At 39.9% G+C, this 25,950-nt stretch overlaps 1 protein-coding gene across 7 annotated transcripts in view; it reads left to right on the forward strand.

Moving 5' to 3' along the window:
* Nucleotides 1-25,950, forward strand: part of HHLA2 (HERV-H LTR-associating 2) — a 157,172-nt gene that overhangs the window by 79,420 nt on the left and 51,802 nt on the right. The window lies entirely within an intron of this gene.

The following is a 25,950-nucleotide window of genomic DNA, read 5'->3' on the forward strand; positions in this document are numbered from 1 at the left end:
CCAAATGAACGTTTTGGCCAACCCAATAAGTGAAGGCTTTCTCTTCTTTGAACTGTTTTATTTTAGATTGGACTTTATCTTTTAGTCATTTGTATGCTATTCTTGAACCCCCACTCCTTCTTGGACTATGATATATATTACATATTTACTGTAACAGTTCTTTATTTTGCTCAGTGATTAGTCAGATTGCTCTAACTGGTATGTGTGTGATGCAGTCTCAGTATTTTTTTTAAATCTAAGATCTTTGATACTGTCACAATCACAGGATACCACCTTGCATCAAGGAACTCTTTGAAGGCTGGGTATTTTGTATTCTATTCTTATTTTCTTGGTCTGAGTTATTAGCCAAGGGTAGACGTTAAGCTTTGTGCAGTTCTTTTTAGGTACTGGGCTGAAGTCTTTTAACCTTCTTAATGTTCCATTCCAGTGTTTATATCTGTTAATTAAAGTGTGTGTGTGTGTGTGTGTGTGTGTGTGTAGTTTTCTAAGGGAGAATGTGTCAGAAAGCTTGGATGGTTTCTTTCTTTTAAAGATATAGTTGTGTAAGCTCTATTTTTATTGTAGGGTCAACTCCATTGTTTATGTTTGGATTTCTTTCCTACTACTCCTTAGTCAAGGAAAAAAAGGAGAAAAGTGGTTTCTCTCTAAATTCAGGTTTGTTTCCTAGGGCTCCTATAACAAATTACCACATGGTAGCTTACAATAACAAAACATTCTCTCACAATCCTGAAGGCTGAAAGTCTGAAATGAAGGTTTCTGCAAGACACAGTCCTTCAGAACCTCTAGGGGAGAATCCTGCCCTGCCTCTTCCAGCTTCTGGTGACTGCTTTTGTTCCTTTGCTTGTGAGTATAACTCCAGTCTCTGCCTCTATCTTCTCATAGACTTCTTCCCTGTGTGTATATCTGTGTCCTTTCCTGTATCTGAGTTTAGGACATAACCTAATCCTACATGATCTTGTCATAATCCTTACTCTAATTACATCTGCAGAGACTCTATTTCCAAATAAACACACATGGTAGACATGAACTTTGTGGGGACATTGGTTAACCCACTATAGGTATGCTAGAAATAACTTTGAAGATTTCGTTAATACACCCACAGATCTACTAGGTTACTGAGGGTTGGCTGTATCCCCTCTATTAAAGGCCACAGATCATGTCCTGCAGGGGCTTCCCCAGTGGCTCAGCAGGTAAAAAATCTGCCTGCAATGCAGGAGACACAGGAGATGCTGGTTCAATCCCTGGGTTAGGAAGATCCCCTGGAGGAGAAAATGGCAACCCACTCCAGAATTCTTGCCTGGACAATCCCATGAACAGAGGAGCCTGGTGGGCTGCAGTCCAAAGGGTCACAAAGAGTCAGGCACAACTGAGCACCTAAGCAAGCAAGCAAGCACACACGCATGTCTGGCAGACCCCAGTCTCTCTAGATCTGGTAAATTGCTCCTTCAGCCCAAGGTAATAAGTATTTTCTTCTCTGTTGCTAGCCGTGGGGTGCAGCAGCATCCTTCGTAGTTTCCCTTAACCCTGCCCATAGTTTTGTAAACAACCTCATTATTAAATTCTTATTGACTGCCACAATATATTGTCACATTTGTGTGATTCTTACAATGGATTTTAAAGGTAGTGTTTCTAATTCTTAATTTCTAAGAATTAGAATGGGTTTTTCAGATATATGCTTTGTCACATTAAAAATTTTTTACTCATTTAATGAGATTTTTAGATTATTTTGTGTGCTATCAAGTTTTTCTTGATGTATTCAGATTGGATTTTCAACTTCAATCTTTAATGTGCTGTAGTGACCTGAGTTCTCTAGGAAACAGAACCTGAAGCAAGTATTAAAATGTTGTTACTTTATTTGGGACATGCCTTCCTGCTAATATTTTTGAGTCCCTATCCTGAATCGAGATCCAACCAGTCCATTCTGAAGGAGATCAACCCTGGGATTTCTTTGGAAGGAATGATGCTAAAGCTGAAACTCCAGTACTTTGGCCACCTCATGGGAAGAGTTGACTCATTGGAAAAGACTCTGATGCTGGGAGGGATTGGGGGCAGGAGGACAAGGGGACGACAGAGGATGAGATGGCTGGATGGCATCACTGACTTGATGGATGTGAATCTGAGTGAACTTCGGGAGTTGGTGATGGACAGGGAAGCCTGGCGTGCTGCGATTCATGGTGTCGCAAAGAGTCGGACACGACTGAATGACTGAACTGAACTGAAACCCAGGGTAGTGAGAGAGCAGAAAACTGGAAAGGAGACAAGGGAAAATGGAAAGCTCTGTGAAGGACTGGATTACCATGTTGATCACTTCATGAGTAGCCAGAAAAGAGACCTGGCAGTTCTCTAGGTAGTTGCATTCATTTAGCATCAGAAACTTCCTGAGTGGATTGCACAGTGATCTTTGTCACTAAGCAGTACACAGGAGGATGAAGCATGTATCTGAATTCCATCATCTGGCCCCTTTGATGGCAGCTCAGGATGCCAGGTTCCATGCTCTGCAGTATGGCATTTCATTCATACCTAGAATCACATGTCAAGAATCCTGGTAAGTGGCTGGTTGGCTCCGTTCTGCATGACAGTCAAAAGGGAGGGCCTGGAACTCATTAGGGAAATGACTAATGAGGTCCTAATGGTGATGGTGACATCTGTGCAGCATTAGAGCTGAGGGGACCTGAAGAGGCACACGCGATTTGGGTCCAGTGCGTGTGGTGAGTTTCATTTTTAGATCCTTTGGATTCCTGGAGAAAACTCAACTTGATCACTGCAGCAGCCATGAAAGTATAGGGCTCAGATCTCCTGCTTTGCAGAGTATAATTGACAGCCGCAGTTGCTACCCTTTGAGTTGTGGCCATGCTAACCATGGGGCATGGTTGAGCTCTTCAGATGCTCTGCCATTATTGACTCAGCCGGTGATTGATACAGGCTCATTCCTGAGGGACATGAGGGTCCTCTGATGGATGACTAGCTGGAGCACAGGCTATGGACTGCTCAATGGCCTTGTCAAAACTTCCTGAGAATAGCACTGCAGTCTGACTTTTTTTTACTCCATTTCCTCTTTTCTCCCCTCCTTTCACACCAGTCTGAAAGCTCTACTGCCTCCTGTTTGCTCACCTTTACCCTCCACAGGAATTTCCCTCAATAAACCTCATGTTCATATTATCCCACCGTGATGTCTGCTTCTTGGTGGATATGTGATTAGTACAGTCATGCTCTGTTACCTGTTTAAACATTGTTAGATTTGATGTACTAACATGTTATCTAGATTTCCCTATCTATTTTCATATGGGAGCTCAGTTGATTATATTTTTCTCCTCATGCTGTCTTTGCTTGGTTTTAATACCAAGGTGATATTGTCCTTGAAGTTTGGTAGAATTCATCTGGAAAACCATCTGGGCCTGCTGAGTGAGTGAGAGAGAGAGTGAGTATAGGAAGGATTTAAAGTACTACTTTTTTTTTTTTTTTTACTAATTATAGGATTCTTTAAGCTTTCTATCTGTGTATGTGTGTGTAGCAGTTGTTTAAAGGAGAAATTCCTGGAAAACTTTTCAAATTGATTTGCAGAAGGTTGCTGATACTATCTTTTCAAATCTCAGCTTTATTCGTAGTTAGGTCACCTTTTCCATAATAATACTTTTTCTCATTTAAGTTTGCCAGAAGTCTATCTGTTGTTCATTTTTAGACTTATCTATCCATCAGTTTTTTTACTTTTCAGTTTTATACATTCTATTTCATTTATTCCTATTTTCCTGTTACTTTCTTTGTTCTTTGGCTATTTTTCCAATTTCTTGGATTTATGTTTATTTCATACATGTTTAACATATTCATTTTTAATGTGTCTATGACTATAAATTTCCCTTAAAGGACTACTTTTATGGCTTTCACATGTTATATATGTTGTATTTTTTTGTTTGGTTATAATGAAAATTTTAGTTTGTAGTAATTTGAGAGTTATAGGAAAGTTACAAGAATATTAGTGTTCTTATTTACTTTCACCCAGTTTTCCCTATGTAAACATCTTACATAGTTGTGGTTCAGTTGTCAAAACTAAGAAATTAACAGTGGCAAAATACTACTAACTAAACTACAAATTTTATTTGAATTTCACTAGTTTTCCCACTACTATTTTCTGTTTCATCCAACATAGAATATCACTTTACATTTAATAGTTATGCCTTCTATAGTGTTTTGTAATGTGACAGTTTCTCCCTCTTTCCTTACTTTTTGTGACCTTGAGAGTTTTGAGTTGTAATGATCAGATATTTTGTTGACTTCTCTCAGTTTGGCTTTGTCTGATGTTTGTCTCCTGATCGGGATTGTGAATTTTGTGCAGAATATTATACCAATGAAGTGCTTTCTTCATTGCAAGAAGAATAGCAAGAAGAGATAAGAAAGCCTTCTTCAGCGATCAATGCAAAGAAATAGAGGAAAACAACAGAATGGGAAAGACTAGAGATCTCTTCAAGAAAATTAGAGATACCAAGGGAACATTTCATGCAAAGATGGGCTCGATAAAGGACAGAAATGGTATGGACCTAACAGAAGCAGAAGATATTAAGAAGAGGTGGCAAGAATACACAGAAGAACTGTACAAAAAAGATCTTCACGACCCAGATAATCACGATGGTGTGATCACTGACCTAGAGCCAGACATCCTGGAATGTGAAGTCAAGTGGGCCTTAGAAAGCATCACTATGAACAAAGCTAGTGGAGGCAATGGAATTCCAGTTGAGCTATTCCAAATCCTGAAAGATGATGCTGTGAAAGTGCTACCCTCAATATGCCAGCAAATTTGGAAAACTCAGCAGTGGTCACAGGACTGGAAAAGGTCAGTTTTCATTCCAATCCCAAAGAAAGGCAATGCCAAAGAATGCTCAAACTACCGCACAATTGCACTCATCTCACACTCTAGCAAAGTAATGCTCAAAATTCTCCAAGCCAGGCTTCAGCAATACGTGAACCATGAACTTCCTGATGTTCAAGCTGGTTTTAGAAAAGGCAGAGGAACCAGAGATCAAATTGCCAACATCCGCTGAATCATGGAAAAAGCAAGAGAGTTCCAGAATAAACATCTATTTCTGCTTTATTGACTATGCCAAAGCCTTTGACTCTGTGGATCACAATAAACTGTGGAAAATTCTTCAAGAGATGGGAATACCAGACCACCCGATCTGCCTCTTGAGAAATTTGTATGCAGGTCAGGAAGCAACAGTTAGAACTGGACATGGAACAACAGACTGGTTCCAAATAGGAAAAGCAGTACATCAAGGCTGTATATTGTCACCCTGCTTATTTAACTTCTATGCAGAGTACATCATGAGAAACGCTGGACTGGAAGAAACACAAGCTGGAATCAAGATTGCTGGGAGAAATATCAATAACCTCAGATATGCAGATGACACCACCCTTATGGCAGAAAGTGAAGAGGAACTAAAAAGCCTCTTGATGAAAGTGAAAGTGGAGAGTGAAAAAGTTGGCTTAAAGCTCAACATTCAGAAAACGAAGATCATGGCATCTGGTCCCATCACTTCATGGGAAATAGATGGGGAAACAGTGGAAACAGTGTCAGACTTTATTTTTTTGGGCTCCAAAATCACTGCAGATGGTGACTGCAGCCATGAGATTAAAAGATGCTTACTCCTTGGAAGGAAAGTTATGACCAACCTAGATAGCATATTCAAAAGCAGAGACATTAGTTTGCCAACAAAGGTTCGTCTAGTCAAGGCTATGGTTTTTCCTGTGGTCATGTATGGATGTGAGAGTTGGACTGTGAAGAAAGCTAAGTGCTGAAGAATTGATGCTTTTGAGCTGTGGTGTTGGAGAAGACTCCTGAGAGTCCCTTGGACTGCAAGGAGATCCAACCAGTCCATTCTGAAGGAGGTCAGCCCTGGGATTTCTTTGGATGGAATGATGCTGAAGCTGAAACTCCAGTACTTTGGCCACCTCATGTGAAGAGCTGACTCATTGGAAAAGACTCTGATGCTGGGAGGGATTGGGGGCAGGAGGAGAAGGGGATGCCAGAGGATGAGATGGCTGGATGGCATCACTGATTCGATGGACTTGAGTCTGAGTGAACTCCGGGAGTTTGTGATGGAAAGGGAGGCCTGGCATGCTATGATTCATGGGGTTGCAAAGAGTCGGACATGACTGAGCGACTGAATTGAACTGAACTGAACTGAAGTGCTTTCTTATCATATCAGTGGTACATGATATTCTGGTACCTGCTCACCAGGCTAAGGCGATGTCTGCCTCATTTTCCACTGTAAAGTTCCTGTTTTCCCTTCTCATACTCTGTTTGTTGTAAGTAATTGACTAAATCCAGCTGACACTCAAAGGGAGATGAATTAAGCTTCACCTCCTGAAGTGGGGGTGGTATGTACTCTATAGTCTTCAGAATTCTTTGATAAGGAAAAGTGTTATCTATTCAACCATTTAAATCAGTATGGACACACAAATTTTTTTTTTTTTAATTTGAGGTTACAATCAATCCAATATTTAGTTTGCTGCCTAAATGTTCCAGCTTTGCCCATTAGGGACTCTTTGAGGTCCTTTGATATGCTCCCACTTTTAAACCTAGTACCTTATTGTCCCTCTCCATCAACCCCCAAATCAGTATCCCTAGACTACTCATACTTACCTAGAATAGAGCAAATATATTTCTCTAGAGAAAAATTCTAGACTAAATATTTTATCATAAGTTTTGATCCATGTTTATAAGAAAAAGCGAGTCTCACATGGATAAAAAGCAGTTGTATATCTTCAAAATTGCTTTCAGACAAAAAAAATATTTCAAGAATGCAAAATTTGTCAAAAGTGTCAGTTAATATACTTGTGTTATTTTCATCAATCATAATTGTGTTGGAATTAATAGCATAGTGTTCCCCTCTTACCTGTTGGAAAAAATCAGCTGACTTAATTGTTTTGAAATTTCTTGGCAAGTCTAAGTAATTCATTTGGATTATCAAGAGACATTTTATAGTATAATGGTCTGAATTCTGATTCTCAAAAGTTGTTAATCACTGGAAATTAACTACGTCCAACATCCATATTGGCAATGAGAATGAATTTGCTTGTGTGTTATGATTATAGATTTGATTTCTCATCTCAGCAGATACAGAACTGGTGCATCTCAAGATTGATTTGAAAGCTCAAGAGAGCATTTAAAATTTGGATTTGAGGAAGATAAGAGTACTTGGTATGCTATTATATTATAAATATTTGTCTCTATGTCATTTATCCCAGTATACAAGTATTATACACTATTTTAATGCAACATTTAACAGGCATATTTAGTCATTTTTATTTTAACAAATGGAGTTTTGGCAACTGTGTGCTAATATGCTCACATACAAATACTATTTCTTGTGTAAGATTTTACCATTCATCAAAATGCACTATGGATTTAGTAGAGGGCTAGAGCTTATAGATCTTCCAGGTTATTTTAAAGAAATAGAGTTGATAACACTTAGAAAACCCTGCCATTTATTTTTCTCAGTTTACTACATGGAAACAGGTATCTGCATACAGTATATATACTTGGAAAATTGTTCCTCTCCTAGCAAACCTCTATTTTTTTTCCAGTTATTTGATTTGCAAGTGGTTGAGAACAACACCTGGGAGGCTTGTCTTTCTGTGTTTTCTAATAAGCCTATAATCACTTTGTTAAGCCCCTAGGGGAAGCTTTGCCTAAACTGTCTCTTGAGTGGTCCCAAGTACTGACATAAATTGACAAATAATTAGACACATGTAAATATCCCCACTAAATTTGGACCTTGGGTTAATGCTTAATTATGTTATTTACTGCATGGTAAAACACTTCAGATGATGACTAACATTTTGAAAATATCAAATAATATCAAATATTAAGTATAATTTACTGAACCTAACTGAATGGATAAAGGGGAAAATGGAAATACTAACAGAGGGAAAGTCTTGCCAAGTTAACCTGTGCCAAAATTAATAATAGAACTGAATTCTTAATGTTACCTTCAAAATCATCCACATTTTCCCTATCTTTTCTTGTTCAGTCACTCAGTTGTGTACAACTCGTTGCGACCCCATAGACTGAAGCACACCAGGTTTCCCTGTCCTTCACCGTCTCCAAGAATTTACTCAAACTCATGTCCATTGAATCAGTGATGCCATCCAACCGTCTCATCTTCTGATGCCCCCTTCTTCTCCTGTCCTCAGTCTTCCTCAGCATCAGAGTCTTTTCCAATGAGTTGGCTCCAATGAGTCCCTATCCCTTTGCCTAGATTTAATTTCGGACTGGGAATGGACATAGGGAGGCCATCAGATTTGGTCTCTTCCAACTAGAGACTGAGCTGGAACACACAACACTTACTGTACATTTCATTTCATCAACTAAATACCTGACATGAATTTTATGACTTTGAGGTTAATCTAAAATCTAAAGAGATGTCTATGCCCAAAACTGATTTATTCTATATAATAGCAGAGAAAATGGATGACATCCAGTTGTTTTGGTGCTTATAGCTCACTTGGTATGAACGGAAGTGTGGTGTATGCTCTACTGGCTTATCAGTCACCTGCCTGTTGGCTCCTGTTCACTTTCTGTCCTCCCCTGCTCTGCATCACAGGAGCGATATTTCCCTGGCTCTCTTTCCCTTTGGCTTTTGGTAGGTTTGACTACAAGGAAGTACAGGCAGAAAGTTGAAGCCCTAAAGGGGAGAAGCCGGACTATTTCCCTCATCCTCACCTCCTGGAGTGTCTCCTCTACCTCCCTGTGGGACTCCGGCCCCTATGCCCCTAACTGCTAACACCACCTTCCTTTGGTCCTCCAGTCCGAGAGGTTATAGCAACTTTTTGTTACTGCTCATCTCTGGACTTCCTCTCTCATCCCAGTTGTTTCCCACCTCTCCCATCACCCATGCGGCCAGTTCCATATAACTGATTTCTTCTTTGTGAAATACCTACAGTGCTTGCTGTTTCCTGGCTAGACTTTGTAGATTGCTATCTATGTCAGTGGACAGGTGTCAGTATGAGCAGTAGCCCCTGCTGATGTCCTGCTCAGAACTTGTTTGCCAGGCAGGTGAACCCCACTTATGACTGTACTGTTGGCTCATGGATGCACTCTTCTCCAGAGAATTGCCCTTGCCCACAGATACTTGTGGATTCTCAGGTGGTTCAGTGGTAAAGAACCTGTCTGCCAGTGCAGGAGATGTAAGAGACTTGGGTTTGATCCCTGGGTTGGGAAGATCTTCTGGAGGAGGGCATAGCAACCCACTCCAGTATCCTTGCCTGGAGAATCCCATGGACAGAGGAGCCTTGTGGGCTACAGTCAGTAGAGTGACAAAAAATCAGACAGGACCGAAGCGACTTAGCACCTGTGCGTAGTTCCCTAGGATGGCCCATGGCAAACGACTGACTGATTTGAGGATACAAAATGTTGATCCTTTGCCTCAAGAATGAGCAAAACTGTGGTGCCATTCAGGTTCCAGTGCTTCCAGTGTTTCTTGTCAGAGGTCAGACTTAGCCATGCCCATCTTTGCTTTGCTCCTTTCCCGTCTCTGTCCTCCTTCCTTCACTTCCTTACAACTGTTTCTTGAAAGTATTACTCTTAGCAAATTGATTGCATGAGAATCTCCATCTCTGGCAGTGCTTCTAGGGAACCTGACCTGAGAAAGTATATTTCATAGAAGAAATGGAGAAAATCAGTTAATCTTCTGAGATGGTTAAATGGGTATTATGAACAGAGCTTCCACTACAGTTCCTAACAGGGTAAAGATTGGTGACAATGAAAAAAAAAAAAAGTGGGAGTCTTGGAAGAATCTGCAGCTGTTGGAGAATTCAGAGTTTAAATATATAGAAAAAGAATGCATTACAGAATTTAAAAGTTTTAGCCCTCACTTTTCTCCCCAGCCCCTAGCTGAATTCTCCCTAATTTTATTGTTTTTTAGTTGCTAAGTTGTGTCCAACTCTTTTCAACTCCATGGACTGTAGCCCACCAGGCTCTTCTGTCTATAGAATTGTCTAGACAAGAATTCTGGAGTGGGTTGCCATTTCCTTCTCCAGGGGATCTTCCCAACCCAGGGATTGAACCCACATCTCCTGCATTGTCAGGCAGATCCTTTACCACTGAGGCACCAGGACTTTTCTCCCAAGCCCCCAACTAAATTCTCCCTAAGTCACAAGGCACGATTCAGATAATATATTTGAGAGGCTATGAATGGCTTCACAGAAGTGGTGTCATTTTCTCTTGTGAGCGTACGTTGATCCTAGCAGAAGTCTAGCTGGTCCCACGTTTAGTGTAGTTGTGTATCTCTTACTGCTGGACTGGTCAGTGTGGAACACAGGTTGATTTTTGTCTTTGTGCCCAGAAAGCTGGTAAGTTGACAGTCAAACTGTTATACTAACAAGTACTACTAGTACAAACAGAGAAAGAGACTAGAAGGGAAAGTAGAGGAGGTTTGGGGGCAACCATTGAACAATACTCCTTATTTTTGTGAACCTTTACTGTCTTGCCACCATGAGCAAAGCAAATCTATGGTCCTCTACTGCCTCTTTGGAAAAAAATTTTCTCCACTCCCACATCCCTACCCTTGTCTTTTGCCATTTAGTGGATTCCTTCTTCTATTGAACCTGTTCTTGAAAATCACTGCTTCTCAGTTTTTATGTATAACAAGAATACTGTTGGGAGTTGGGGAGATTGGCAGGAGGAGAGGAGGGGCTTGCCTTGGCCCCAGATTTCGGCATGGCTATACCCACAGCTCTTTCCTCAATGGCTCCTGCAACTTCTTCCTGTCTTAAGACAAGCTGGAAAGGCAATAGAAGGTAAGGAGAGGATGACAGAATGTGAAAAAAAGTATTTGTGTACCTACTGTAGAGCTAGGCATTTTACTTCATCATGTTGTGGGGATTTCTATCCACTGCTACACCCAACCTCCATTTTACAGCTGAGGGAAGAGTTTAAAGACTGTTGTATTATCAAAGTCCTATAATTATTAAGATTTGAAGCTGTAAGTAAAAAACCAAGCCTAACTCACTCCAGAACTCATGCTCTCACCTGCCTCCTGCTAAAGCAGCTACTGGTATTGATGACAAGACTCAGGTGGCCCCTGCCATGGAAGGAACCCACCATTCTGAATTGGATCTTTTCCTCCTTGCTCATCTGAATACAAAGATTTCTTGCCTACCTGAGAAATGTGCCAGACTCTGTGCCAAAATTCCTTTCTAGCTCTTCAGAACAAATGCCCTTTGTTTTCCTAGACGGGTTGTAACTGGGGCCTTTGTACTCATGTTAAGTCTTCCTTCAGAACCTCTCACTCTATGGAATTAAATTGAAGGTGGCTTAGCAAGTGTGTGCCAGGAGTGCATTCTGCTGCCTCTCCACCCTCGGGAGAGTCTGAGATCAGAACTGAGCCCTGGATGTTTCCTACAAGTGCCTTGCACACTAAGCGTATGCTGTGTCTTTGGAGACAAGGACGTTGGCAGTTGGAGAATCCTCAGATGTAAGCAAGAGAACATGGCCTCCTCCTACTACATAGAATGGGGGTACCGTTCTCCTAGAGCTGCAGCATGTGCCCAGGGTACATGTCAGCGTGCCGCCTCATAGCTATGGGCCTCCCCTTTGCCACCTCACTCTCTAGTTCATCCTCCTGGTGAGTCAGTGTCTCTCACAGAGGCTGCAGGTGCGGAACAAGCACTTTGTCCTCACCGCTGTGTCCTCACCCTCTGTGTGGTCTTGGGCAAGTCTGTTAACTCCTGCTACAGTTCATGTGTCATGTCAGAGAACAAGACTGGCTAGCATTCCAAGAAGCTTTCACTGTTGAGGTTTCTAATCTGTTTGGGTCGGCAAGGTATTAGATAAACTGAGATGATTTATCTGAGGGCGGGAACTTTCTCTTCTAGAAACTCAGGGGGTTGTGCTCTGAGATGATAAAAGCTCTGCCAGACACAACAGGTGATGGATTCCTTAGCTGAGTAATGAAGCCAACCAGGGATTGTTAGCCTATGTATATTTGGGGTTAAATGCTTTTTGTTAGAAAATGAGGCAGAATTAGAAGATTAATTGATATTTGGCCCAGTTTTAAATACTATTTACCAAACTCGAGATGGCTAGTCTGATCATTTTGAATGTTAAAAGCAGACCTACAGAAACTGTTTTTTTCCCTGTGGGAGAAAGAGTCTTGATGCTTCTTCAAGTTCTTTGGAAAGTATGTCAGCTGACAGCTGGCTTTTCTTGATGTTTTAAAAGGGCACATAATAAGCATAAATATAAATATATGTGATGGTTTCTTAAGCTTGGTTGTTTTTAAACTAGAATGACATACCTTGCATTTTCTTTTCTCTTGATTTTCAAGTACATATCTGTCCCAGAAAAGTACCTCCATTCAAAAACCTGATCTATTTGTGTGGTTTCTATGTGACTGATGTTTATTTGGGTAATCTGATGTAGCAGAAGAGGAATATATTTAATCATCTAACCTTTACAATAAGAAACATTTAAAATGTCAGCATTTTATTTCAGGAACAGGTGAGCTATTGCACTGTAAAGCTTTATTTATTTATTTACACCCCACATCTTTCTGAAAAGGAACTCGAAGCAGCTTAAAGCAGCTTATAATAAAGGGTAAAATAATATGAAAAACAGGAAAGAGGAAACAGAGTAAATATTCCAACAACAAAAGTCAACATAGTTGCCGTGATGAAATATAAACCTCTAAGATTCTTAGAAACTGGGTAAGGTGAGAAGCAAATTATATCATCTTTAATATTCAGAAGAAGAGAACAAGTTCTTCTGCTTCAAAACTCAGATCACTACGAGAGCACATTATATAAGAGATGTTGGTTTAATCCCTTCAATAAATATTCAAGCACCTATTATGTAGCCAGATCTGTGTCTACGTAGCTGGGGGCAAAGCTATGTAGATTTTGAGTGCTCTTTTCATGAAGCTCACAGTCTGTGGGTGTCAATAAATATTAAACCTATTGATCTATAACCAATTATACTTTTATTTTGCATCAGTTAGGATTCCCAGGCAGCTCAGTGGTAAAGAATCCACCTGCCAAAGCAGGAGATACAAGAAACATGGATTCAATCTCTGGTATTGAATGGTAGTGTACTCCAGTATTCTTGCTGGGAAAATCCCATGGACAGGGGAGCCTGGCAGGTTACAGTCCGTGGGGCCGCAAAGAGTTGGACACAACTGAGCATGAATGCACGCATGCTTTTGTATCAGTTAGTGAAATAGTACTAATTCTTAAATTCACTTAAATTTCTCTAGCTTATAATTCTTCCCTGATTTTCCAATCTAAGACCTGACAGATGAGTAGGCATCAACCAGGTTAAGAGAATAGAAGGAGAAGGCTGGGTGGGCTGGAGAAGCTGAAGCGGGGCAGAGGAGACTTCAAAGGCAGGTGGTGGCAAGCATGTCAGCAGTTCCCCAGTGCACTGATTCAGCTTTACTTTACCAAAGCGAAAATGTGGGTCCAAGTAGATAGCTTTTATTTCTTGAGAAATATTGGGCTTTTATTTTAAAATTACTGTGCTCAGTAAATTACATACTTTGAGTCTTATTTCTTTCAAATAAAACTTGGCAGCCCTACATCAGTTCCCAAAATAACTTTAAAGAAAATTGGTCCCTGAAATCCAAAAAGCTGGGAAACATTGGTCTGCATAGGACCCTTAACAAATATGACTGGTGAGTTGTCTATAAGGATAATAAATGTTTAAAGTTGAAGCATGATTCAGTGACAGGATTTTCTCAGAGAACTAAGGTAATGTCTTCTAAACACATAAGCCATGGCTGCCCTGGACGGTTATTTGAATACAGCATACCGGGGCATCCCTCTCATAGGATGAGTGGAGATTGAAATCTAATCCTCATTCCTCTCCCCAAATTATATATGCTGGTTTAGTGTAGGGTCTTCCTGGAAGAAAGGGAGCCTTTTTTTTTAAATAGGAAGACACTGTGGCCATTGGCAATACACATTCACCTTTGTCTTCACTCTTCACCTTTTTCTTCCAGTGATCTAGTTTGATTCAAGGATAGAACTTAACAGGCTTGTAAATGGAGTGCAGTTTAGCTCTGTGATGTTGTTTCAGCCATGTATGTTTTTAATGTGTACAACTCTTCTTCAATACCCTCTCAGTTCAGTTCAGTTAAGTCGTTCAGTGGTGTCCAACTCTTTGCGACCCCATGGACTGCAGCACGCCAGGCTTTCCTGTCCTTCACCATCTCCTGGAGCTTGCTCAAACTCTTGTCTATTGAGTTGGTGATGCTATCCAACTGTCTCATCCTCTGTCATCCCCTTCTCCTGCCTTCAATCTTTCCCAGCATCAGGGTGTTTTCCAAAGAGTCGGCTCTTTGCATCAGGTGGCCAAAGTATTGGAGCTTCAGCATCAGCTCTTCCAGTGAATATTCAGAATTGATTTCCTTTAGGAATGACTGGTTTGATCTCCTTGCTGACAAAGGGACTCTTAAGAGTCCCTTGACATCACAGTTTGAAAGCATCAGTTCTAACATCACAGTTTGAAAGCATTAGTTCTTTGGTGCTCAGCTTTTTTTAAGGTCCAACTCTCACATCCATACATGACTACTGGAAAAACCATAGCTTTGACTAGACAGACTTTTGTCAGCTAAGTAATGTCTCTGCTTTTTAATACGCTGTCTAGGTTGATCATAACTTTTCTTCCAAGAAGCAAGCATCTTTTCATTTCATGACTGCAGTTACCATCTGCAGTGATTTTGGAGCCTAAGAAAATAAAGTCTGTCACTGTTTCCATTGTTTCTTCATCTATTTGCCATGAAGTGATGGGACCAGATGTCATGATCTTAGTTTTTTGAATGTTGAGTTTTAAGTCAGCTTTTTCACTTTCCTCTTTCAAGAGGCTTTTTAGTTCCTCTTTGCTTTCTGCCATAAGGGTGGTGTCATCTGCATATCTGAGGTTATTGATATTTCTCCTGGCAATCCAGCCCAATATTTCACATGATGTACTCTGCATATAAGTTAAGTAAGCAGGGTGACAATATACAGCCTTGAAATACTCCTTTCCCAATTAGGAACCAGTCAGTTGTTCCATGTCTGGTTCTAACGGTTGCTTCTCGACCTGCATACAGATTTCTCAGGAGGCAAGTAAGGTGGTCTGGTATTCCCATCTCTTGAAGAATTTTCCACAGTTTTTTATACCCACACAGCCAAAGGCTTTATTGTAGTCAATGAAGCAGAAGTAGATGTTTTTCTGGAATTCTCTTGCTTTTTCTGTGATCCAACGATGTTGGCAATTTTATCTCTGGTTCCTCTGCCTTTTCTAAATCCATCTTGTGTATCTGGAAATTTTCAGTTCTCATACTGTTGAAGCCTAGCTTGGAGGATTTTTGAGCATTACCTTTCTAGTATGTGAAATGAGTGCAATTGTATGGTAGTTTGAACATTCTTTGGCATTGCCCTTCTTCGGGATTGCAATGAAAACTGACCTTTTCCAGCCCCGTGGTCACTGATGAGTTTTCCAAATTTGCTGAGACATTGAGAAATCATTGGAAAAGACCCTAATGCTGGGAAAGATCAAAGGCAGGAGGAGAAGGGGATGACAGAGGATGAGAGGGTTGGATGGCATCACGCACTCAATGAACATGAGTTTGAGAAAGCTCTGGGAGTTGGTGATGGACAGGGAAGCCTGGCATGCTGCAGTCAATTGCATGGGATTGCAAAGAATCAGGCACTTCTGAGTGACCGAACTGAACTGAGTACAGCACTTTAACAGCACTTTGAAATAGCTCAATTGGAATTCCATCACCTCCACTACATTTGTTTGTAGTAATGCTTCCTAAGGCCCGCTTGACTTTGCACTCCAGGATGTATTGCTCTAGGTGAGTGATCACATCATCGTGGTTATCCAGGTCATTAAGATCTTCTTTGTATAGTTCTGTGTATTCTTGCCACCTCTTCTTAATATCTTCTGCTTCTGTTAGGTTCATGCCATTTCTGTCCTTTATTGTGCCCATCTTTGCATGAAATGTTCCTTTGGTATCTCTAATTTTCTTGAAAAGATCTCTAGTCTTTCCCATTTTATTGGTTTACTCTATTTCTTTTCATTGTTCACTTAGGAAGGCTTTCTCATCTCTCCTTGCTATTCTTTCAAACTCTGCATTCAGATGGATATATCTTTCCTTTTCTCCTTTGCCTTTCACTTCTTTTCTTTTCTCAGCTATATGTAAGCCCTCCTCAGACAACCATTTTGCCTTTTTGTGTTTCTTTTTCTTGGGGATGGTTTTGATCATTGCCTCCTGTACAGTATTACAAACTTCTGTCCATAGACAGAGTGCCTGAAGAACTATCAGATCTTCCCTTGAATCTATTTGTCACTTCTACTCTATAATTGTAAGAGATTTAATTTAGGTCATATCTGAGTGGCCTGGGCTTCCCTGGTAGCTCAGCTGGTAAAGAATCTACCTGTAACGCAGGAGACCCTGGTTTGATTACTGGGTCAGGAAGATCTGCTGGAGAAGGGACTGGCTACCCACTCCAGTATTCTTGGGCTTTCCTGGTGGCTCAGACAATAAAGAATCTGCCTGCAATTCGGGAGACCTGGATCCGATCTCTGGTTTGGGAAGATACCCTGGAGGAATGCATGGCAACCGACTCCAGTATTCTTAGTGGTTTTCCCTACTTTCTTCAATTTAAGTCTGAATTTTGCAATAAGAAGTTCATGTCTGTATAGGTCTAAAATCCAGGAGTTGGTGATGGACAGGGAAATCTGGCTTGCTGCAGTCCATGGGGTCTCAAAGAGTTGGACATTGACTGAGTGACTGAACTGAAAGTACTAGTTGATGATAATTAATGATGGAGCTAGAGATTTTAGAAATTAAGCCAACAAGTGGAAATACAAGTAGCAGTCAGGAAACAAGGGGATATCTACCTGTCCCAGTCATTGAGATAGGTACTTTTTAACATAAATATACTTTTTAAAAAATTACATAAATATAAAATTACACTTAAATTACATAAATGTATTTTGCATAAATATACTTTTTATGTATATTTACATATATACATAAAGGTACATTATTATTTAACATAAATAGTATGTCAGTTTATCAAAAGAATCCTGATGAGTCATGTCCTTGAGAGGGTAAGGTGGCCTGTAACGCAAGGAGATTGCTTCTTGTGAAGTGTTAGCTTTAACTGTAGTCAACTTGGAATTTAGTCCTTATTGGAGCAGGATTTTTCTTAAGTCCTCATTATAAAGTAAAGTAGAGATGGTTCTGTTTCAAAACTTTTTGGAGAGGGTATAGCTGCTGCTGCTGCTGCTGCTGCTGCTGCTGCTGCTGCTAAGTCGCTTCAGTCATATCTGACTCTGTGCAACCTCATAGACGGCAGCCCACCAGACTCCTCCGTCCCTGGGATTCTCCAGGCAAGAACACTGGAGTACGTTGCCATTTCCTTCTCCAGTGCATGAAAGTGAAAAGTGAAAGTGAAGTCACTCAGTCGTGTCCGACTCTTGGCGACCCCATGGACTGCAGCCCACCAGGCTCCTCCATCCATGGGATTTTCCAGGCAAGAGTACAGGAGTGGGGTGCCATTGAGGGTATAGCTAGTTGTCATCAATAGCCACAGGAAGATAAATCTTAACTAAAAGGTCTACTTTCATTAATATGGTCTCCTAAATATGCCTCACAGGATGACTTTACTATAAAATGCATCCATAAATTACAGGGTAAATAAACCTGTTCTGTGGAGTTCCTTTATAATTGACCAATTATGTCAGCCACTGTGCAGAAAACAATGACTTGACTTTTCTAATATTCAGTCTAATTGCTGGAAATAAATAATTACTCTAATTATTTTTCCCCAGAATGTTTTTCTTTCTGGGAAATTTCATGAATATTATGCCAATTCACGTTCGTTGTAAACAATTAGAAAATAGAGATGAGAAAAAAAAATCATTCATAACCCTGTCCTGTAAAGCAACAATACTAGCATTTTATTCAGGTTGTCAAATATTTTCTACTCACATATATTCTGTGTCTGTGTATATTTTTAACTAAGATGTCAGTTGTGCTGACCCTGCCTCTTATGACCTACATCAGATTAGCTTCTGTTACTACTGCACCCCCTAGGTCATGTAGGAAGTTCAGGGCACGTCCTAAGATCTCTGGAATTGCTCAGGAACTTGGTTGCCTTGGTTATAATTTCTTTCTTCATCTTGTAGACTTTTCCCCATCTTCACTGGGCATACAGCATCTTTTCCTCATTCTCCAAAAGAGATGCAGGGTCACTTACAAGGCAGCACCAAGCCCTCTGACCTCTGAACACCTCATTAATATTTTGCTCTTTCTCTGTTTCTTAGCATTTTTCTTCTTCACACCTCCCACACCAAAAATTCCTGTTTCTTACCGTGTCATAGGAAAAGGCTGTGATAAGATGGTTACATGTGGGATTTAAGACCTGAGGGCCTGGATGGGAAGATAGCAAAGTCCCTAAAGGAATTCTAGTGATAGTTAATAAGATACTTTAAAAAAACCATCATATGATGTATCAGTAATTGACGTTAAAATAGTGGGACCATGCTATGGTTACCTTGAAACCACACATACACACATCTAACTGTATTAACAGATTTAAGCAAATTTGGCCTTTTTATAACCATCAGGTTCTTTTTTCTAGTTGTCCATTGTGGCACCCACAATCTCTCTTTTAGATGGTTTGTTTCTGTCTGAATTCTGCTGCACACACTGTGGCAGCCATGAGAATACTCAGGTCTCCTGCTGGTGGGGGGTTGTAGTCGCCTGACAGTGCCAGCTATTGCTCCTCTGGATCTACCACCTCATTTGTACTGACATCATGCTTCCCATGGCTGCTCCCAGTCACTGAGCACAGTTGGAGTTATTAACACAGACCCTTTGCTGCAATACGCGTGACTTCCCAGATGGATGGCTAGCATAAGAACTTCAAATCAGACTGGTTAAGGCTTTCTTGGAACCCCACTGTAATCTGAGACTTTTCCCACTTAGTCTTCCTTCCCTCTCTTCTGCACAAGTGTCAGAACTTCATCATCATGTGGTCTCCTCTTCCTTCTCCAGCTCTCCTCCCTTTGCCTTCATGGGTGTGCCCCCCAAGTAAATCTGTGATAATCCTCTTTTGGCATCTGCTTCTTAGAAGTACTCAAACACATACAGATATTTAGCAAATGACTATAAAGAGTCACAAAACCTGTTCCTGCAAGTCTGGTGAAGTACTGGAGCTCTGGTCCTGTAGGTACTCAAAGTCTCTTGCCTGACATGTTTATTAGAGGCAGACACTGAAAAATTCTAGTGCTAACTGCTCTTGTAGGCATAGGCTGCTGTTACCCTCCTGTTTATGCAACAGCAGATATTCTTGTACCATTCACCAATGAATAAATATCTTTAGCATCTCTTGTGTTAGTTGGCATGTCCTGCAGTGCAGATGGAGTTAGTTATCTCTGAGGCACTGGCAGTAGCTGCTTCTGATACACAGGCGCCCAGAGTGCCTGCATTGAACACGGTTCCTCAAATTATTAACTAACCATCCCTGGGGAGTAGATTAAAACCAGTGCATACACATATTATATGGTCTATGCTTAATTATTTTAAACAGTGTGCTCAGTCGTGTCCAACTCTTTGTGGGCCTTAGACTATCACCCGCCAGGTTCCTCTGTACATGGGATTCTTCAGGCAAGAGTACTGGAGTGGGCTGCTATTTCCTACTCCAAGGCATCTTTCTGACCCAGGGATCAAATCATGTCTCTTGTCTCTCCTGCATTGGCAGGTGAATTCTTTACCACTAGCACCAGTTGGGAAGCCCATATGCTTAATTATTTTAAACTCATGACAGTGTAATGTAAACTTTACCCATGTCAGTGTATCAGTAAATGCATCATATTTAATGACTGCATAGTGGTCAATTGCATAAATATCCCACTTATTTTAATCAGTTCTGCAAGAGTTGGTGTTTTGGATTTCTAATTTTTAACTGTTAGTTTCTCATTTAGCAAAGCCTTTATGTATACCTTGGAACATAGTCCATCTTTTCGTAGAATTTTTTTGGAAGTAGAAGTATTGGGTCAAAAAACACATACAGCTTTAATATTTTTGATATTCATTGCCAAACAGTCATCCAGGAAGTTAGTTCTAATTTATAGTCCAGCCATTACTGTATGAGTAGACTTATTTCTTTATCCTTTCTTTTCTGCATGTATAAAGTAAATGTTTAATACAAAAAATAGCAACAATAAAAAACCTTTGAATCTTCCAGCCAGGTTTCAAATTAGAATTTAAAATGCTCCTGTGTTTGTCACATTGAAACCTTCCTCACCATGCCTCCCCTTCCTACATGGGGCAAATACAAAGCTAGTTGTGGGAGAGAATCCAAGACAAGATAAACCCAGTAGTCTCTCACTCTTAGACTTCAGCTTCCTGGGAGTTTACAAAAGCACCTTCTGGGTTAGGCAGTGGGAGAAGGCCATGCATGAGTTCTGGGAAATCTGAGGCTCACCACAGTCTATGAATTTGGAAGGGCTGTAGTATAAAACAGGTGCTAAACATCTGACCTGTGGGAGTGAAGTGAATTGCCCTGAATTTCTTGCTTCTAGGCTCACCATCGGAGAAGGCAATGGTACCCCACTCCAGTGCTCTTGCCTGGAAAATCCCATGGATGAGGAGCCTGGTGGGCTGCAGTCCATGGGGTGGCTAAGAGTCGGACACGACTGAGCGACTTCACTTTCACTTTTCCCTTTCATGCATTGGAGGAAATGGCAACCCACTCCAGTGTTCTTGCCTGGAGAATCCCAGGGACGGGGGAGCCTGGTGGGCTACCGTCTATGGGGTTGCACAGAGTCGGACACGACTGAAGCGACTTAGCAGCAGCAGCAGGCTCACCATGGCCTTCTTTCAGCTCTCAGAACTAAGTAGAAGCAGGAAACTTCAGTGGGATGAAATACATGTCCACAGTGAGTATAAGCAGCACATCCTGAAGGAAAAGAGCAGACTTATCAGCAAATTGTCAAGATCACCACATTCTTACCTAGGTCAGATTCTCCAGGGCATCTATCCAGGTGTTAATTTTTAAAAAGACTGCAGTAGGGATTGTGGTCATACATCCTACAGCATGTCTGTGTGGATTCTTTTCTACCTGATTGTGACCCAGTCTGGTCTAGTTTCCAGCTAGCATCTTGGGATGTCTGTTCACTGTCCTCCAAGGAATTCCTTCATCCCTCTTCTATTTGGAACTCTATTTTTTCTGTACCATGTCTTGCTTTTCCCTTGGATTATACTTTCATTCTGATGGAACACATTTCCGGTAGCTTCTTGAGAAACAGAGTGGGTAGTAAATTTATTTTTTGAGACCATCCTTCTACCTTCAGAAAGTTTGAGAGTTTGTAATTATATGTTACAAGTTATTTTCCATTAGGATTCTGGACATAACTCCATTTTCTTTTTGCTTGCAGTGATACTGTTGTGAAGTCTAAAGTCATTATAATTCCTTATCCCTCTGATCAGCTTTTTCTCCCTAGAAGTTGATAGAATCTTCTTTTCCTCTAGTGCTTTGAAATTTGAGATATCTTTGTGTAGGTGTTGAATACTGGAGAGGGTTCCCATTTCCTTTTCCAATTTTCATCTACTATTTGGATTCAGTAAGATTTTTTTCAGTAATAGCATTTTACTTTCTATGGTTTTGAGAAACTTTCTTTTCTTTTTTTTGTTAAAGTATAGTTGATTTACAATGTTTGGAGTAGGAAATGGCAAGCCACTCCAGCATTTTTGCTTGGAAAATTTCATGGACAGAGGAGCCTGGTGGGCTACAGTCTACGGGATTGCAGAGAGTTGCACATTACTGAGCATGCACCCATCACTTATATGTGGAATCTAAAAAACAAAACAAATGAATGTAAAAAACAGAGAGACTCACAGATGTAGACAACAAACTAGGGGTTACCAGTGAGGAGAGAGAAGGGAAACAGGGCAAGATAGGGTAGGGGATTAAGAGGGATTAAACTACTGGGAAATTTTCATGAATAATTTTGGTGGTTTTTTTTCTTTCTTTTTTTAGTGACTCAAACTTTTATTTATTTATTTTACTTTACAATATTGTATTGGTTTTGCCATACATCAACATGAATCTGCCACGGGTATACACATGTTCCCCATTCTGAACCCCTCTCCCACCTCCCTTCCTATATCATCCCTCTGGGTCATCCCAGTGCACCAGCCCCAAGCATCCTGTATCATGCATAGAACCTGGACTGGTGATTTGTTTCATATATGATATTATACATGTTTCAATGCCATTCTCCCAAATCATCCTACCCTCTCCCTCTCCCACAGAGTCCAAAAAACTGTTCTATACATCTGTGTCTCTTTTGCTGTCTCGCATACAGGGTTATCATTACCATCTTTCTAAATCCATATATATGCGTTAGTATACTGTCTTGGTGTTTTTCTTTCTGGCTTACTTCACTCTGTATAATAGGCTCCAGTTTCATCCACCTCATTAGAACTGATTCAAATGTATTCTTTTTAATGGCTGAGTAATACTCTATTGTGTATATGTACCACAGCTTTCTTATCCATTTGTCTGCCAATGGACATCTAGGTTGCTTCCATGTCCTGGCTATTATAAACAGTGCTGCGATGAACATTGAGGTGCACGTGTCTCTTTCAATTCTGGTTTCCTCAGTGTGTATGCCCAGCAGTGGGATTGCTGGGTCATAAGGCAGTTCTATTTCCAGTTTTTAAAGGAATCTCCACACTGTTCTCCATAGTGGCTGTACTAGTTTGCGTTCCCACCAACAGTGTAAGAGGGTTCCCTTTTTTCCACACCCTTTCCAGCATTTATTGCTTGTAGACTTTTGGATAGCAGCCATTCTGACTGGCGTGAAATGGTACCTCATTGTGGTTTTGATTTGCATTTCTCTGATAATGAGTGATGTTGAGCATCTTTTCATGTGTTTGTTAGCCATCTGCATGTCTTCTTTGGAGAAATGTCTAGTTCTTTGGCCCATTTTTTGATTGGGTCGTTTATTTTTCTGGAATTGAGCTGCAGGAGTTGCTTGCATATTTTTGAGATTAATTCTTTGTCAGATGCTTCGTTTGCTATTATCTTCTCCCATCCTGAAGGCTGTCTTTTCACCTTGCTTATAGTTTCCTTTGTTGTTCAGAAGCTGTTAATTTTAATTAGGTCTCATTTGTTTATTTTTTCTTATATTTCCAATATTCTGGGAGGTGGGTCATAGAGGATCCTGCTGTGACTCATGTCAGAGAGTGTTTTGCCTATGTTCTCCTCTAGGACTTTTATAGTTTCTGGTCTTACGTTTAGATCTTTAATCCATTTTGAGTTTATTTTTGTGTATGGTGTTAGAAAGTGTTCTAGTTTCATTCTTTTACAAATGGTTGACCAGTTTTCCCAGCACCACTTGTTAAAGAGATTGTCTTTTCTCCATTGTATATTCTTGCCTCCTTTGTCAAAGATAAGGTGTCCATAGGTGCGTGGCTTTATCTCTGGGCTTTCTATTTTGTTCCATCAGTCTATATTTCTGTCTTTGTGCCAGTACCATATTGTCTTGATGACTGTGGCTTTGTAGTAGAGCCTGAAGTCAAGCAGATTGACTACTCCAGTTCCATTCTTCTTTCTCAAGATTGCTTTGGCTATTTGAGGTTTTTTTAATTTCCAAATTGTGAAATTATTTGTTCTAGCTCTATGAAAAATACTGTTGGTAGTGTGATAGGGATTTCATTGAATCTATAGATTGCTTTGGGTAGTATACTCATTTTCACTATATTGATTCTTCCAATCCATAAACATGGTATATTTCTCCATCTATTAGTGTCCTCTTTGATTTCTTTCACCAGTGTTTTATAGTTTTCTATATGTAGGTCTTTAGTTTCTTTAGGTAGATATATTCCTAAGTATTTTATTCTTTTTGTTGCTATGGTGAATGGAATTGGTCTTTAATTTCTCTTTCTATTTTCTCATTATTAGTGTATAGGAATGCAAGGGATTTCTGTGTGTTGATTTTATATCCTGCAACTTTACTATATTCATTGATTAGTTCTAGTAATTTTCTGGTGGAGTCTTTAGGGTTTTCTATGTAGAGGATCATGTCATCTGCAAACAGTGAGAGTTTTACTTCTTCTTTTCCAATTTGGATTCCTTTTATTTCTTTTTCTGCTCTGATTTCTGTGGCCAGAACTTCCAAAACTATGTTGAATAGTAGTGGTGAAAGTGGGCACCCTTGTCTTGTTCCTGACTTTAGGGGAAATGCTTTCAATTTTTCACCATTGAGGATAATGTTTGCTGTGGGTTTGTCATATATAGCTTTTATTATGTTGAGGTATGTTCCTTCTATTCCTGCTTTCTGGAGAGTTCTTATCATAAATGGATGTTGAATTTTGTCAAAGGCTTTTTCTGCATCTATTGAGATAATCATATGGCTTTTATTTTTCAATTTGTTAATGTGGTGTATTACATTGATTGATTTGCAGATATCGAAGAATCCTTGCATCCCTGGGATAAAGCCCACTTGGTCATGGTGTAGGATCTTTTTAATGTGTTGTTGGATTCTGATTGCTAGAATTTTGTTAAGGATTTTTGTATCTGTGTTCATCAGTGATACTGGCCTGTAGTTTTCTTTTTTTGTGGCATCTTTGTCAGGTTTTGGTAATAGGGTGATGGTGGCCTCATAGAATGAGTTTGGAAGTTTACCTTCCTCTGCAATTATCTGGAAGAGATTGAGTAGGATAGGTGTTAGCTCTTCTCTAAATTTTTGGTAGAATTCAGCTGTGAAGCCATCTAGACCTGGGCTTTTGTTTGCTGGAAGATTTTTGATTACAGTTTCAATTTCCGTGCTTGTGATGGGTCTGTTAAGATTTTCTATTTCTTCCTGGTTCAGTTTTGGAAAGTTGTACTTTTCTAGGAATTTGTCCATTTCTTCCACGTTGTCCATTTTATTGGCATATAATTGCTGATAGTAGTCTCTTATGATCCTTTGTATTTCTGTATTGTCTGTTATGATCTCTCCATTTTCATTTCTAATTTTGTTGATTTGATTCTTCTCCCTTTGTTTCTTGATGAGTCTGGCTAATGGTTTGTCAATTTTATTTATCCTCCAAAGCTTTTGGCTTTGTTGATTTTTGTTATGGTCTCTTTTGTTTCTTTTGCATTTATTTCTGCCTTAATTTTTAAGATATCTTTCCTTCCACTAACCCTGGGGTTCTTCATTTCTTCCTTCTCTAGTTGTTTTAGGTGTAGAGTTAGGTTATTTATTTGACTTGTTTCTTGAGGTATGCCTGTATTGCTATGAACCTTCCCCTTAGCACTGGTTTTACAGTGTCCCACAGGTTTGGGGTTGTTGTGTTTTCATTTTCATTCATTTCTATGCATATTTTGACTTCTTTTTTTATTTCTTCTGTGATTTGTTGGTTATTCAGCTGTGTGTTGTTCAGCCTCTATATGTTGAAATTTTAAATAGTTTTTCTCCTGTAATTGAGATCTAATCTTACTGCATTGTGGTCAGAAAAGATGCTTGGAATGATTTCAATTTTTTTGAATTTACCAAGGCTAGATTTATGGCCCAGGACGTGATCTATCCTGGAGAAGGTTCCATGTGCGCTTGAGAAAAAGGTGAAATTCATTGTTTTGGGGTGAAATGTCCTATAGATATCAATTAAAGGTCTAACTGGTCTATTGTATCATTTAAAGTTTGTGTTTCCTTGTTAATTTTCTGTTTAGTTGATCTATCCATAGGTGTGAGTGGGGTATTAAAGTCTCCTACTATTATTGTGTTATTGTTAATTTCCCCTTTCATACTTGTTAACATTTGTCTTACATATTGCGGTGCTCCTATGTTGGGTGCATATATATTTATAATTGTTATATCTTCTTCTTGGATTGATCCTTTGATCATTATGTAGTGTCCTTTAACGTCTATTTTATCTGATATGAGTATTGCTACTCCCGCTTTCTTTTGGTCTC

The sequence above is a fragment of the Bos indicus x Bos taurus genome, chromosome 1 (assembly GCF_003369695.1).
Source record: "Bos indicus x Bos taurus breed Angus x Brahman F1 hybrid chromosome 1, Bos_hybrid_MaternalHap_v2.0, whole genome shotgun sequence".
Taxonomy (NCBI): Eukaryota; Metazoa; Chordata; class Mammalia; order Artiodactyla; family Bovidae; genus Bos; species Bos indicus x Bos taurus.